The sequence below is a fragment of the Pleurodeles waltl genome, chromosome 1_2 (genome assembly GCF_031143425.1).
Source record: "Pleurodeles waltl isolate 20211129_DDA chromosome 1_2, aPleWal1.hap1.20221129, whole genome shotgun sequence".
In the NCBI taxonomy this organism is placed as follows: Eukaryota; Metazoa; Chordata; class Amphibia; order Caudata; family Salamandridae; genus Pleurodeles; species Pleurodeles waltl.
In genome coordinates, this window is record NC_090437.1 from 775903683 (window position 1) to 775915882 (window position 12200).

A 12200-nucleotide genomic window follows, 5' to 3' on the forward strand; every position below is an offset into this window, starting at 1 on the left:
ATCATATACTGTGAGTAACCTACTCTGGTATGGAGAGGGGCATAATTTGTTTAATGTTAAGTCTCTTGTTTCTTGACCAATGAGCATTGGAAAATTAATGACAAAAAACATTTTTCAGAATTCAGTAAATGTAATCAGCCGTAGTTAAGTGGAACAGTAAATGAAATTAGAAAATGGTATACCTCTTTTCCTGTTTTTACCCCAGTAACTGTCTCAGTGAGCAGAAATGCTGGATAAAATATCTACACTTTCATCAGAACACAAGCCCACGATAAACTCAAAAATGAAAACTGTTATTGTACACTCACTCGAAAGTATAACATTTTTTTTACATAAAATTTTCTTGACTTTTTAATAAAACTGCTTGAGAGGGCTGACACCATTTAATTGCCATTATATACTGAGAATAATGACCTGCCCTATATTCTACAAGTAAAGGTTTATCCCAAATAAGCTTGACTATCTCTGGAGGTGGCAGAACCTTGGTCATGGAGTTATCAGCAATGTTCAAAACTGTTACAAACTGGCTCCTTCTGAATCCTCTGCTGTTAGACCTGGTATCCTTGGCGTAGTCTCTCCTGTCTATTTTGCCTCTGCTTCCTATGTTTTGACTGTGTGCTGGTCTTCGTTTTTGCTGGTTTTGGTACTCTGGGCACTTTACCACTGCTGACCAGTCCTACAGTGCAAGTGCTCCCAGTGTAACTTGTATGTGTAATTGGCTTTTCCATGATTGGCATATTTGATTTACTAGTAAGTCCCTAGTAAAGTGCCCTAGAAGTGCCCAGGGCCTGTAAATCAAATGCTACTCGTGGGCCTGCAGCACTGAATGTGCCACCCACGAGATGCCCTGTAAACATGGCTCAGACCTGCCACTGCAGTGCCTGTGTGTGCAGTTTTAAACTGCCAATTCGACCTGACAAGTGTACCCACTTGCCAGGCCCAAACCTTCCCTTTTTATACATTTAAGGCACCCCTGAGGTAGGCCTTAGGTAGCCCAATGGGCAGGGTGCTGTGTATTTTAAAGGTGTGACATGTACTGATGTGTTTTACATGTCCTAACAGTGAAATACAGTCAAATTCGGTGTTCACTGTTGCAAGGCCTATATCTCTCATATGTTAACATGGGGGCTGCCTTTAAATAACTGTTAAGTGTAGTTTCCCTTTAGGGGCAGATAGAGATGGGCGGTTGGGAGTCTCTGAATTCAAAATTTAAAAATACATATTATGGTAAAGTTGGTTATTAAATTGTCTGTTTGAAAATGCCACTTTTAGAAAGTAGGCATTTTATTGCTTAAACCATTCTGTGACTCCGCCTGCTTGTGTATTCTCTGTCTGGGTCAGACTGACAGTTGGGTTGTTTGTGAATCTCCACTATACAATGGCACAAAGGGAGCTGGGTGTAGCATGCATATCCTGATGCGTCATCTGGGCTAGAGTAGAGGGAGGAACTGACACTTACACCTGAATGGGCCATGCCTGCCCTCACACAATGCAGTCTCCAACCCCCTGTCTGGGTCCGGGCCTGGGCAAGGCAGAATCTTGTGACCAACAGAGACTTCCCTTTGAAGTTTGCCTAATTCAAATGCAGAAAGAGGTATAAGTAATCAACCCAAAACCCTAGATTTTCTGATTACTTCTGGATTCAAGAGGAGCCTCTGACAATGAGAAGAGCTGGAGGAGTACTGCCTCTTTGCCTGTGACTGTGCTTTGCTGGGTTGGCCTGCAGTTGCTGCTTCTGCCTGAAAGAGGACAAAGACTGGACTTTGTGGTATATTCCTGCTTATGAAGTGTCTCCAAGGGCTTGGACTCAGCTTGTCTCCTGTTTTGAAGTCTCAGGGTCATCAAAGACTTCCTCTGCCAGCATCTGGGCACTCTGTTGAGACTCCTGCACTGCCATGTGGTGCCATATCCAGTCCCTCGGACCTTGAAAGCTGAAGCTGATAGAACAAGGACTGAAATCCATGCACAGGAAGCGTGCAGGGACTGGCTGTACAAACGATGCACCACCCACCTCGCGGCTGAAATCAATGCACCACCTGCACCGCAGCTGGGAAAACAACTCATTACCTGTATTGCAGCTGGAGAGATGACGCAACACCCACTTGCAGCTGCTGAAAACAATGCAAACCACACGCAGCCCGGTTTTCCATCACCGTGTGGCCGGATTTCGCATGCATCATCGCTAGGTATCAAAATCAATGTGAACCTGCATGAATCCGAGGTGCCCCATCTGGAAATCGATGCATCGTTCTCTTGTGGGAGAGAAAAACTACCGATCACCTACCCGACTGGAGAAGAAATGACGCACAGCCTCACTTGTGACTAAGGAACTGATGCATTGCTGACTTTTCCGCTCACCCGTGTGGCTTTATTTTTGACACAAACCAGGTACTTTATGTAACAACAACGTTTCCATTGTTTCCTGTGTAGTAAGGTTCTATTATATTGAAAATTCATAACTTTACTTGTGAATGTTGGATTTTTGTTGTTTTAGTCTTGTTTGATTTAGATAAATATTGATTATTTTCCGAAACTGGTGTGGTGTCCATTTTGTAGTGTTTTAATTGTATTACTGTGTGTGTTGGTACAAATACTTTGCACATTGCCTTTGAGAAAAGCCTGGCTACTTGTGCCAAGCAACCAAGGGGGTGAGCACCGGTTGTCTTAAGTGCGTATATCTCTTGCCCTGACTAGAGTGAGGGTCTTCCCCTTTAATCTGAGCCAAAGTTGGCTCTGAATATGGTCCTTTATGGCTTTGCATTCCTGATATCATTTATTTCTTCAGCAAGGTAATGAAGTCGTTTGATTTTGTGTTCATGTAGTGCTTGAAGGCCAGTGACAGGAATCTGGATTGTTAGCTTTTATTAGTCTTATTTTTGTGTTGTCTTCTCCCATCTTCAAGACCAGATTTGCCCTTAACTTAATGCACTTACCCATGTCCATTTTATGCATGTTTTCCCCTCCCTGGTGCAAGTAAGACATTTCTCTAGGAGGCATATTTATTTACACAGAAGTGGCACAGCTGTGCCAAATTTGGTAGCGCTGTGGTACATCACTTCCAAAATGCAGGGATGCGCCGTATTTACACAAATATGACACACCCCTGTGTTTCCCCTAGTGCTGGCGCTAAATTTAGCTGCCAACGCAGGCATCCTTGCACTATAGTGCAAGGGAGTCTGGGTTGAAGAGAATTATTCTTTATGTGTAGGATGGAGTCCCTTCCTGCGCATAAACAATCTGCAATGGCGATTTGGCAATTCTGTGTGTGCTGCCGAATACATGCAATAACATTACATATCTACCCTGTACCCCTCAGAAATAATGCAAGGACAAAAAGAATTGATTAAAGTGGGTGTAATAAGATAAATTAGTAGAAATCTTCTATATCTAAACAGTATATACATATATACAAATGGAGGGACACTGCCCAGTCCTCAATGTCCGTGGGCCACAGGGCCACATCACATAGGCCACGGCCCCACCTAAATCTTGCAACAACACGGAGAGAACACTGCAGGGGCATCAGGTCGAAAATACACAGGCACCTCAGGGGGAAGGAAATGGGGGGGGCACCTCAGCCGGAAGATGGTACAACGCCACTGGTCCTGGAGGGGGCAACATGCCCATCAATCTGTCCTGGGGAGTGCAAGGCCACAGTCTCTCAAGTGGGTGGTTTGCCCACTGCCTGGTCCTGTGGAGTGCAAGGCCACAGTCTCTCAAGTGGGTGGTTTGCCCACTGCTTGGTCCTGGGGAGTGCAAAGCCACAGTCTCGCATGTGGATGGCTTCTCCACTGGTTCTAGAGGGGGCCTTGTGCTCAGTGTGCTTCATCCTGGCAAGGATGGGGTGAGCGGATGGCTTCTTCCAATGGTTCTGGACAGGGCCTTGTGCCCAGTGTGCTTCATCCTGGGAAGGATGGGGTGAGTGAATGGCTTCTTCCACTGGTTCTGGAGGGGGCCTTGTGCCCTGTGATGCAGCACTTGGGGAGTGCAAGGTCACAGTCCCTCACCTGGGTGTCACACCTACCTAATTTGCAGGGTCCAGGACGCACTACAGCCCATGGAGGCAGGACTACACACTGCCCACCGGCGGTGACGGCTGCTCAGTAGTTGCAGTGGCGGTGCTGGTGTCGGGGATGCCAGTGGTGGGGGGAGGCTCTAGACCTTCCCCTGCAGCCTCGGACGGCTGCCCACTGGGGCTGCTGCTGCTGGTGCCAGTGATGGTGACAGTGCTGGCAGTGGTGGGGGAGGTTCCAGCCCTTCCCCTGCTGCCTCAGACGGCTGCCAACTGGGGCTGCTGCTGTTGGCAGTGGTGCTGGAGGCAGTGCTGGTATCAGTGCAGGCAGTGGTGGGGGGAAGCTCCAGCCCTTCCCCTGCAGCCTCAGATGGCTGTCCAATGGGGCTGCTGCTGCTGGTGGCAGTGCAGGCAGTGGTGGGGGGAGGCTCCAGCCCTTCCCCTGCAACCTCGGACGGCTGCCCACTGGGGATGCTGCTGCTGGCAGTGGTGCTGGTGACAGTGCTGGTGGCGGTGCAGGCAGTGGTGGGGGGAGGATCCAGCCCTTCCCCTGTAGCCTCGGGTGGCTGAACCGCTATGGTTGGTGTGGGCTCAGAATCAGTCCCAGCACCAGGCCTCCTGTCCCTCCTGTCTGCAGGAGCAGGCCCCTTAGCCTTCCCTTTCGCAGCTGGTGGTGCCTCCTTGCCCTTCCCCTTGGCATCTGGTGGTGCCTCCTTGCCCTTCCCCTTGGCATCTGATGGTGCCTCCTTGCCCTTCTCGTTGGCAGCTGGTGGTGCCTCCTTGCCTTTCCCCTTGGCAGATGGCAGTGACTCCTTGCCCTTTCTCTTGGCAGCTGGTGGTGCCTCCTTGCCCTTCCCTTTGGCAGCTGGTGCAGGCACACTTTCAGTGCTGATGGCTGGTTCCCTGGAGCCTCTGCCACCTGCAGTAGCTGTCAACACTACTGTGGCTGTGGACTGGGTGGCTGAGGTGCTCACCTGGGTTCTGACCACCCTGGTCCGATGTGAAGGATGGGGGTAGGGGTAGGGAAGAGGTCAACGGTGGAGAGGAAAAGCTTCTTAGGGACACTGGGGTGGGAAGAGGGAGAAGGTTTGAGGGTGAAGGAAGAGGGAGTGGTTGTAGGAGGTGTCTGTCTGCTGTGTATGGGTGTGGGTGCATGGGCTGGATGCTATGTGAGGTGGATGGCTGTTGGGTGTCTGAGTGCTTGTGTTTGTGTACTTTGGGAGGAGGGGGCACAGACACAGTGGGAGAGGACACAGGTGACATGTGCATGGATATGGGGGTGGTGACTGTCAGTAAAGGGTGTGTAGTGACAGGCGTGATGGTGATGAGGTAGTGGATGAGGATGTACTGCATGCAGGTGTGAGTGGAGATGCTACTGGGAGGGTGGTGGATGAGGAGGAGGAGGGGGACAGAGTGGAGGCAGTGGATGTTGGTATGTCTGCATCTGGATGGTGTTTGTCTGAGTGCCTGTGGGATGATGTGTGGTGCTTGTGTTTGCTTGAGCCACTCCTGTGTGTTGTCTGGGGTGCATGCTGGTCTGAATGTGTGCTTGGGATAGGTTGGGGTTGGGGGGAATGGGACTGGTTAGAGGAAGTTGGAGAGGGAGGCTAGAAACAGGGACAAAGGCTGCCATCAGGGAGGAGGCCAAAGCCTGGATTGATCTCTGTTGGGCCGCCATGCCAGAGTGAATGCCCTCCAGGAATGCATTTGTTTGTCGTAAGTTGGCTGCCAGCCCCTGGATGGCATTCACTATGGTTGACTGCCCAACAGTGATGGATCACAGGAGGACAATAGCCTCCTCACTCAGGGCAGCAGGGCTAACTGGGGCAGGGCCTGAGTTGCCTGGGGCGAAGGAGATGCCCACCCTCCTGGGTGAGTGGGCACGGGAAACACGCTGTGGGGCTGCTGGGAGGGCAGTGCTGGTACGGGAGGTGGCAGCTGTACCTGTAGTTGGGGTGGGCACAGAGGTATCCGCCACCAGCAGGGAGCTTCCATCAGAGGAGTTATCACTGTCAGAATAGTCCCCTCCTGTCTCTGCCATGGTGCTCCCCTCACCCTCTGTCCCACTGGTGCACTCACCGTCGGTGGATTCGGCCTCATGGGCACTGTGGGATGCAGCTCCCTCCGTCGCCGATGCCTCTGCTCCTCCGCCAGATGATGCTAATGCACATGAGGACAGGGTGACAAAACAAAAAGTGGGGGAGACACAAAGGATACACTTGGTCAATGGCGGCAACAACACCACCGCTGGCGTATATGACACACACATACACACATACACAGGAAACAGCCCTATGCACTAGGTAAAGCACTACCAGTCACAATGCTAGTCACCAGGCCATGAACAGAACTACCTAACACCAATAGCAGCATACCTGACACCCACAGACCCCTGCCCAGTAGTGGATGCCTACTAGCTTGGTAGGAGGTGGGGTTCATTAGCCCCTGCCCAACATGGGACCTACCCTGCAATGTCCGGCCTGGCCTAGGGGCACCCACAGGCCCACATCCCCCACCCGGAGACCACCCCACCACGCGCAAGTTGTATATTGGGAAACTGTACTCACCTCCTTGTGGCTGCTGTGATGCCCTCAAGCCACCACCAGTATACGGACCATCAGGGGGTCAGGGTTCGACGGGCACCCTTTCCTCATTGGGATGCTATCCCCAGCTGGGTCTCTGCCGTCTTTCTTGCCCAGCGTCTCAGGTCCTCCCACCATTTGCGACAGTGGGTGCTCCGCCTGCCGTAGACCCGTAGGGTCTGCACGTCCTTGGCGATGGCACGCCATATACCCTTTTTCTGATGGGTGCTGACCTGCAGAAAAAGAAACATAGAAAAAGGTATCAGACATACCGTCCGGCCTGTTACACTCATGGCCCACCATAGCCCTCACATCCCCTTACGCACAAACAGTGCACACCATACATGCAGCATGCTGCCCAGAACCCTTCCACCAACCCCCCCTACACGAGGCCCTCACACACAGCACTCCATGCATTCATGCCCCTTGCATTGTGCTCAAAGTGTACTCACCTGTTGGTTTGGAGTCCCATACAGCATTCAGTACTGGGTTAGGACCTCATCCACCAGTCTCAAGGCAGGGGCCCATTCCCCAGTGACACAAGCCATGGTCGGTTCCAGACACAGGTCACAGCAGCACCTGCAGTGTAGGTCCTCTCCTGTTGAATGTCGGGTAGCAAGTGAGTGAACAGATAAAAAATGGCGGTCATGTCCGCAGCGGTGCGTACTATCACCGCCGGCATACATCACCATTGGCCACTGTAACCCATAGGGCCCAATGACAACCAATGAGGAGTTGCACGGCAGTACTTGACCGCCTCTCGCAAAGGCGCACAACGTCAGCAGCATTACCTCATTTCCACATATCCATCCACACAGGACAGGCGGATGCCATTTCAGGGGGGGGGCAGGCCATGGCACCTAACTGCGTCACAGTACACATAGGCACCATTTGGGCCTATCCAACAACATACTGTTACAGTCACAACATGCAATGCAGTGTAGTGTTTGGAAATTTGGAATACTGACCAGCTGCTCAGCGTTTTGTCCCCTAGGTTACAACTGCTGCGGATGAATAGGAGATGGAGATATACCCCCGTATACGTCACTCCACTGGGATCCCCCCTCTTGTGCAAGTGCTATCACTGCTCCATTTCCTGGCAATTGGCTCCTTCCAAGTGACAGTGGGCTTGGCAGCAGGAATGTCTCAGCCAATGTTCTCAATAGTGCTGACCAGAGAGTAGTCTGCCCTGATTAAACACATGCGCAGCTACATTGTCTTCCCCCAGTTGGAGGATTTGGCCACAGTGAAAGCTGACTTTTATGCAATGGGACATATCCCCAACATTATTGGGGCTATGGATGGTACACATATTGCATTTGTCCACCCCCTCAGAGAAATGAACAGGTGTTGAGAAATCGAAAGAGCTTTCACTCCATGAATGTGCAGATGGTGTGCCTGGCGGGCCAGTACATCTCCCATGTCAATGCTAAGTATCCTTGGTCGGTGCATGATGCCTATAGCCTGAGGATTAGCAGCATTCCATATGTGATGGCTCAACTCCAGAGGCACCTGGTGTGGCTAATAGGTGAGCCCTGTTTCCTACCCAGTGTAAGTTGGTGTATGGGTATGGTGTTGGCCATAAGGGTTAGTGTTTGGCTAACAGGTATCCCTCGATATTTGCAGGTGACTCTGGTTACCCCAACCTCTCATCGCTACTGACCCCTGTGAGGAATAACCAGGACAAGGGCAGAGGAACGTTATAATGAGGCACATGGGCGAACAAGAAGAATCATGGAAAGGACATTTGGCCTCCTGAAGGCCAGGTTTCCTTGCCTCCATCTAACTGGTGGATCCTTGTACTACTCACCCAAGAAGGTCTGCCAGATAATAATGGCATGCTGCATGTTGCATAACCTTGCCTTGAGGCGCCAGGTGGATGAGGCAGGAGATGGGCACGTGGCAGCACTGGACTCTGTGGACAGTGAAGATGAGGAGGCAGAGGATGAGGATGAGGACAACAGAACAGCTGTTATATGACAGTACTGCCAGTGACACACAGGTAAGACACTGTAACTTCACTTTTCATTGACAGTTTTGTGTTTGACATTGTACATGGCAGGCAGATTCTCCCAATTCTATGGCCACTTACTGTACCCTTTGGCATCTCTATTTTCAGATATCTGTGGCCCACTCTTCACCTGGTGTGTTTACTGCAGTCTACTACAGGTCATTCCTATGTATTTATTCCTGTACGGTTGTATTGCAGTGTTTAAAGGTTGTTAAATGATAACTTTGTTCAATCATTTGACAGACTCCATTCTTTATTTTTTTACATGGTTTTATTTAAGTGCTAAGAAGTAGAGGGGGATGTGGAATGGGCTGGCTTGATGGTGGAGGAATGTCCAGGATAGAGTCCAATCTATTTGTATCACAGGTGCATTGTCCAAGAGGGCATAGGAAAGGGAGCAATGGCAGTTCAAGGTGGACAGGGTGACAGAGTGGGACACAAGCGGGACAATCAGGAGAGTCTTATTTCCTGGCAGGGGTCTTGGCAATGTTCTCTGGCTTCTGCCTGGATCGTAGGGACCGTTTGCGTGGTGGTTCTCCTTCTGCAGGGGAAGGGGTGCTGGTGGCCTGTTGTTCCTGTGGCAGGGCCTCCTGTCCACTAACGCAGGTGGAGGGCTCTTCATCGGTGTGGCTAGTGTCAGGGGCCTGGTAGTGTGCCACTGCCTCCCTCATGGTGTTGGCCATGCCTGCCAGCACCCCTGCAATGGTGACCAGGGTGGTGTGGATGTCCTTCAGGTCCTCCCTGATCCCCAGCTACTGTCCCTCCTGTAGCCGCTGAGTCTCCTGCAACTTGTCCAGTATCTGGCCCATCGTCTCCTGGGAATGGTGGTATGCTCCCAGGATTTTGGTGAGTGCCTCCTGGAGAGTCAGTTCCCTGGGCCTGTCCTCCTCCTGTCACACAGCAGTCCTCCCAGCTTCCCTGTTGTCCTGTGCCTCTGTCCCCTGAACCATGTGCCCACTGCCACTGACCCCAGGTCCCTGATCGTCCTGTGTTTGTGGGGTTGCCTGGGGTCCCTGTAGTGGTGGACACACTGCTGATTGACATGTCCTGGGAACAGAGGTATGGGCCTGCAGGTTGGGTGCTGTGCTGGCATTTCCTGAGGGGGGAGACTCTGTGGTGGTATGGGTCTGTACCTGGGTAACCGACTGTCCGGAGATCCCTGATGGGCCAGGTTGGTCATCAGGTGTTCAGAGCTGCTGTCATCACTGTGGGCCTTTCTGTGGGGGGACTGGATGTTGCTGGCACCTTCTCTCCGGTGACGTTGAGTGGGGGACCTGTGGGAATGTGAATGATGTGTTATTGTTTCTGCGTGTGACATCTTGTGCATGGGTGTGTTGTCCTGTACGATTGTGATTGCCCTCTCAACTTTGCCTTGTGTGAGTAGTGATTTTGTGGGCTAGGTGATTCTCTCTAATGTACATGCTTTAGTGATGGGTGTCCATGCAGGGCTCTGAGTGAAGTCCATGCATTGGTGTTGCATACAGGGCTTGGTATTGGGATGGCTGGGTTGTGATGGTGGGGTGTTCGTGAGGTGGTGGGGTGATGGGGGTGAGGGTAGGGGTGGGGGTATGTGATGGCATGCCGGTAGGGGTGGTGAAAGTGGTAAAACCTTGACTTACCAGAGTCCAGTCCTCCTGCTACTCATGCCAGGCCCTCAGGATGCATGATTGCCAAGACTTGCTCCTTCCATGTTGTTAGTTGTGGTGGAGGAGGTAGGGGTCTACCACCAGTCCTCTGTACAGCTATCTGGTGTCTTAATACCACGGAGCGTACCTTTCCCCATTGTTCATTCCACCTCTTCCTGATGTCATCCCTTGTTCTGGGGTGCTGTCCCAAGGTGTTGACCCTGTCCACGATTCTCCACCATAGCTCCATCTTCCTAGCATTGGATGTCTGCTGCACCTGTGATCTGAATAGCTGTGGCTTTACCCGGATGATTTCCTCTATAATGGGCCCCTTTGTACATCAATTACCCTGTGCCATAGTGCACCATATACGGTGCACACATGGTAGTGGTGGGGGGGGCACTAAGGGGTGCACAGTCCCCTCTTGCTAGGTGGTCACCCTGCTAGGTGACCAATCCCACTTCCTGGGCTATTTAGGGTTTCCCTCTTGGGTGGGTCCTCAGGTTCGACATGCAAGATTCCAGCAGGACTCCTCTGCATCATTAACTTCTACTTCTGGCCACCGGGACTGCAACTGGACCCTCCAGCAATCTGCAAATTCAGAGATTACTCCACTCTGCAACATTGTTTCTCTGGCTCCTTCCAGCAACTGCAACAGTTCCCTAGCTATGCATCCTTTGAGGGTAATGAGTCTTCAGCCTGCACAAGAAGTAAGAAGGAATCTCCCTTGGCGTGAAGGAGTCACTCACCTGCATCTTCAGGCACCAATTGCAATGACGACCGGCTGCGTGGATCTGCACTCCTCTAGAACTGTGTGGAACCTGCATCACAGGTGGTGGTCTGGAGTGGTTCCCTTGGTCTTCTCTACAAGCTATCCAACTTGGGAAATGGTAAACCCTTGCCTTTCCATGCAGGACAGTACCCCAGTGCACCACAGCTCTTGAAGCTACAAAGGCTTGTTTACTTCTCCTCCAAGGGATCTTCAGGCTTCTTGTAGCCCCTGCCCCGGCACCACTTCCTGTAAAGCACAGTCTCCTGCCTGCTGCTCCAGCAATGTGGGACTACTCGTCAGGTGTGCTGAGTGGGCCTCACTGCGACTCCTGTTCCTGCTGCCAGTGGGTTGCCTGTGGGGATTGCCTCCTCTTCTTGTGGCTCTCCCGACTGCTGAGGGTCACCCTTGACTCCCCTCCTTGGGTTGAGTCACCTGGGCCCTGCTGGTCCTCTTCAGCCTTGCAAAACTACTTCTACTTTTCTTGCATTTGCCAAGGCTTGTTGTTGATTTTTCAGCACCACTGACTGACTGACTGCATCTCGACTGCGGATATGGGACACCACTTGCATAACTCCTGGGGCTCCTCTTCCTCTAGGGTGCTGCACTGCTGGCCTTCCTCTTCCATTGTCGACCTGGTCCTGTATTTACAGAAGGGTGGGTAGTGGCTCCTGCCACAACCGGACACTCCAACACGAACTGGACTTGGTCCCTACCTTTTCAGGTCCTTTTCTGTCAGGATCCACCTTTGGGTTCTTCTGGTCTTGGTTGGGTCTTGCATAATCCTTTTCCAAAATCCTCCTGTTGGTTTTGGGGGAAACCAGGTACTTACCTCTGCTCTCCTGGTCGCTTCATGTTTGTTAGTGCTGTGTGACTCTAATAGTATTGCATGAGCTTTGCATGTCTCCTAGATAAGTCTTGGCTGCTCATCCACAGCTCCCTCTAGAAAGCCCTGGCTTCCTAGACACTGCCTACACTTCCCTAATAGGGGATACCTGGGCTTGGTATAGGGTGATAACACCACAGGTGTCCACCACACCACAGCATGTGAATGATTGTGTTTTCAATGAATAAAAACAAATAAAATATATTTGTTCTACTGAAACAAACATATTACACATCACAGAAACACGGTCAGGATATAGAACCAATATTTTATGAAGCCATACCATCTGGACATTGACCCACAACTAACTTGGAA